Source organism: Vespula pensylvanica, chromosome 25 (genome assembly GCF_014466175.1).
Source record: "Vespula pensylvanica isolate Volc-1 chromosome 25, ASM1446617v1, whole genome shotgun sequence".
In the NCBI taxonomy this organism is placed as follows: Eukaryota; Metazoa; Arthropoda; class Insecta; order Hymenoptera; family Vespidae; genus Vespula; species Vespula pensylvanica.
In genome coordinates, this window is record NC_057709.1 from 1,395,986 (window position 1) to 1,400,985 (window position 5,000).

The 5,000-nt window shown below is 25.4% G+C and overlaps 1 protein-coding gene across 4 annotated transcripts in view; it reads right to left on the minus strand.

The window, feature by feature from the left end:
* The window catches only part of LOC122637351 (A disintegrin and metalloproteinase with thrombospondin motifs 8), a 68,265-nt gene that overhangs the window by 61,502 nt on the left and 1,763 nt on the right, over positions 1-5,000 (minus strand). For all 4 annotated transcript variants that reach the window (XM_043829436.1, XM_043829437.1, XM_043829435.1 and 1 more), the window contains exon 2: positions 887-1,350. The gene's annotated coding sequence lies outside the window, so the exon portion shown is untranslated. The remainder of the gene's footprint in view (positions 1-886; positions 1,351-5,000) is intronic.

The following is a 5,000-nucleotide window of genomic DNA, read 5'->3' on the forward strand; positions in this document are numbered from 1 at the left end:
CCATTCGTCGGCTTAATCCAAACATAATAATAATAAGAGGAATATAATGATAAAAATAATAACAATAGTGGATTATTTTTCGTCAATTTTTTTTTTAAATTATCTTGTCGACGTTTGTTGAATAAAAACAAGAGTCTTGATGAATTTTGAAAGAAAAATTTTTTTCTAAACAAAATTTCAGAAGAAAAAGCAAAAATTTCCTCGAATATCCTCGTTTCAAAATAACAGATATTAAATAAATGAAGCAATAAATTCGATTGGATTAAAAAAAATAAAAGAAAAAAGAAGAAAAAGAGAAAAAGTAATCTTCTTTTTGTTTAAGAATCCGATCGATATTAATAATTTTTTTTATTCTGAATAACTAAATAAATAAATAAATAAATAAATAAATAAACAAGTAAATATATAAAATAAATAAAAAACTAATATTATTTTTCACTCGTAATTTATTTTCTTCCTTTTCTTGTCGTGTTTCGAGTAAATAAATAAACAACCAATTAAATAAATAAATTAATTAATTCATAATTAATTATTAATTAAATAAAATAAATAAAATAAATATTCTCTCCTTCTAATACTTTATTCCCTTCCTTTGTTTTTCTTGTCATGTACCAAATAAAGCAAATAAAACAAATGAAACAAATAAGAACAAATAAAAACAAACTATTCTTGTTTCTCCTACATTTTCACTTTTTTTTTACCTTTTTAATCTTTTCTTTTTAATCATTTTAATTTTTTTTTCTACCCCCACCCATTTCTTTTTCTCCTCACTCGCGATCATCGTTCTATATGTCGTATATAAAGATAACAAAAGGTCAACAAAAAGTCAAAAAAAAAAGTCGAAAAAATCGAAAGAAGATGAAAAAAAAAGAAAAAGAACACTTACGTCATTTATGGTCGGTCAGAACGAAGGTGGTTCGATTGGCTTGAAGATTTTTGACGGTCCTCATGTTTCCATTGTCACACTGGTTGAGATCCTCGACATCGTCGACGACGATGACGATGACGATGACGACGAAGACGTTGAAGAACTTCCGGTTTATACGTATACAACGTGTATTAAGTTGAGCAACACTTAGCGATATCAACAAAATGGCCGACTTATTAAATCGATTGATCGGTACGAATTTTTTTGTTAGAAAAATATACAGAAAAGAAAAATTGATCGGAGCTGAAGAATCTCCGTTTTATTTTATTTTATTTATTTAATTATTTTTTCTTTAAATCGTTTATCCACCAAAATTAAAATTTCACTTGAGCAACACACAAAAATTAAACACAAATGTCCTCCAGTAGTATCTTGTCCAGTCAATCGTGAATATTGCTTCTGATTTTTTCGTAGAGGTGTTCCTTTTGAGTGAAGTATCGGAAACAAACAAAAAATGGAGGGGTGAGGGCTGATGTAAGAAAATTGTCGAAAGAAAAATAAAAGGAAAGAGAAAAGAAAATAAGAAAAAATAAAATATAAACGAAGAAATAAAAAATAGAGAAAAGAATTCGACTCGAATTTGGATGAAACTTGAAAAATTAGAAAAAAAGAAAAAGAATTTTTACGAATTATTTGAAAAAAATAAAAAAATTAATTAATTAAAATAAATTGAAAAAAAAAGATTTTATATATATATATACACATATAAATTTTGTTTAACTTGTAAACTCGCACACACATACACACACACACACACACACACACACACGTACGATTAAATATTCTAAAAGTGTTCTTATGAAATATATTTATATATAGGGTGGGTCATAAGTTCTTAGTCGGGCCAAAAGTTTTTAGGTAATTTAAAAAAATCAATAACTCTATCTCCGAGACATTTTAGGATAATATCTACGATTGGCCAATTTTACATGCATATCTTGTAGTTTTATAATCCAAGGAAAAAATTAAAATCGAATGTCTCCGAAATGAATAATCGATTTTTAATATGACCTGTGAACTTTTGGCCCATATAGAGACTTTTGAACCACGCTATGTATAGAACATTTTTTGAACGATAAAAAAAAATTTTTATTTTCTACATAATATATTAATCTATTAATTAACGTCATATATATATATATATATACATACATACATATAAATATTAAAAAGGAAATATATTTTTATAAATTGAAAACAAAAAGAAAAAAAAGAAAAGAAAAAAGAAGAAAATTATTCATTCCTTCGAAGGACCCTTTCGAAAAAATAAAAACGTCCATACGATGTAAACAAATATTTATTCTTATTTTATCCTTCTTTTTTTTTTTTTTTTTTTTTTTTTTTTTTTTTTAAATAAATATCCGTAACAAAATATCGAAGTGAAAATTTGTAGAGGCACACTAAACGAACATCTCTAAAATAAAACGATATAAATTTAATGAATTTTGAAGTAGCAGTATGAAAATCAAACTTAAACAAAACACGCTTATTATTATTAATTAAATATTTACTATTATAAAACTTTCTAAATCTCTTAATTTATTTTGTCATCTCTTTCTTCATTTTTCATTTCTCCAAATTTTTCTTTTTACTTTTCTTTCTCCACTTTATCGTTTTCTTTAATTTCCTTTTACTTATTTATCCACTTATTTATTCACTTTCTCGGACAATCGTCACGAACGAGTGCGTAATAATTTTTTCTGTTTTCAGGTTCTTCCTCATATATTTTTTCTTCTTTTTTTTTTTCCCCCTACCAAATCGAGCGAAGAAGAACACACACACACACACACACACACATATACAGACGGACAAACAGACAGATAGTACACTCGATGAAATGGTCGATTCGCAAACTCGTCCTCCCAGTTACGCAAACCCGGACGACAACAGCCAGAAATAGAAGAAGTTGGGTGCCTTTTTAGACGCGTTTAAAAAAAGAGAGAAAGAGACAGAGAACGGACTGTCTCCACGTACGTGTAAGTACATATATGAGTATGAGAGAGAAGGAAATAGAGAAAAAGAAAGAGAGAGAGACAGAGAGAGAGAGAGAGAGAGAGAGAGAGAGAGAGAGAGATAGAGAGAGTGAAAAAGCTGTAGTCTCTATAAGTACTTACACCTTATTATCATTTTGTACCAGATTACCTATGTACGTATCTGATCATTACCTAGGTACCTGGAGAATTAACGAACGCTTCGTGATTTCCTATCTTAATTAAACGACTGATTATTTATTTCACTCTCTCTCTCTCTCTCTCTCTCTCTCTCTCTCTCTCTCTCTTTCTCTTTCTCTTTTTCTATTTCTCTTTCTCTTTCTTTCTGTCTTTCTCTTTTTCTTTCTATTATATACGGTAATGGACGTATGTAAAGAGAGGGTGGAGTAACGTGTATGGTGTTATATGAGATTTTAACGCAATTACGTGGTTTCTTTTATTAAAATTTTATTTGGAAAATTTTTATGAAAAATTTTAGACTTTGTAATCGTTATTATTGTTATCGTTATTAATGTAATATTGTTATATTATTAATTGTTACTTATTATACGTTTATATAATGTTTATTGTTGTTGTTGTTGTTGTTGTTGTTGTTATTTTTATTATTGTAATTCATTATTTATTATTTTAATGAATTTTTAGAAAATTGAGATGATGCCTGAAAACCAAATGGCAATATAAATTTTTATTAAAAATTTAATAACAAAAAGTTTTAGAATTTTCATTTGTTATTATAATATTGTTGTTATTATTATTATTAATTTTTATACTATTTATTTATAATTAATTGTTGTCATAATAATATTATTATTATATTACTTAATTGTTATTACTTATATCAATTTTTATTTCAAAATGAAGAATTCATTATTCAATGTTATTATTAATTTTTTACAAATTAAGCTGATCTGTGAGGCTCGTACGATAATACAAATTTTTATTAAAAATTGAGCAATTAATGTTTCAAATTGTAATTAATTTTTAAATACGATGGTATTGACGATGTAAACTTTTATTCGCGATTTAATAATTAATAATTTATAATCACAATTAATAATTATAATCGTTGTTTGTAATCTTCATGAAAAACATTGTACAAGCCAATGAAGATACTTTTTATTTCATTTCTTTTTCACGATATACTTTTAACTAAATTCACATTCACGATATTAATTATGTTATTATAATCAAAATTCTTAATATTATTAATTTATTTTTTACAAAATATAAATTCATTTTTTCCTGTCCTTTTTAACGTAATCAAAAAAATTTTCAATTCTTCGTTATATTTATCGAATCAAAAAAAAGAAAGAAAAAATATTTCACTAAAAATCAATAATAAAATTATACAAAAGAAACAATTTTCAATTGCACAAACACACACAGACGCACACACGTACAAATAAACGTACACATATACATATACGAAATTTAAAATGATTAAAGAAAATCTTCTCTTTCCCTTTTACTTTTATCTTTATTTTTTAATTCATTATCTTAACAGTTTTATATATCGCAAGAAAGAATTTCTTTTGAGATTTGGAAAAAATATTCGACGCTTCCAAAAAATAAAAAAAAAAAAGAGACAGATAGAGAAAATAAAAAATACGAAATAGAAAATAAAAAATTAAAAAAAAAAAAAAAGAAGAAGAAGAAAAATAAAAAAGATAAAAGAATTTTGTAGAAATCAGTCTAACTCTTCCACTTGAATGAACACCACATCGTAATATATATATATATATATATATATATATATATATATATATATATATATATACGTTCATAAACTAAGCAAGCATTGAAATCACCGATCACCGAAACTAATAAACTCTCCTTTCGTTAAAATCTCTCACAAAGCAATTCTCCATACTCGTTTTCCCTTTACCGTCCAATAAAAACACTCGACATACTTCCTATCGAAATAATATATCTATATATACATGTGTGTGTTTGTGTGTATAATATAATGTATATAATATATGAAAAAGCAAAAGAAGTAATAATAATAAAAAAAACGAACATACTATAATGTTTTTATGTATGTACAAAATTCGCGAAAACGAAAATTAATGTTTTTAAGA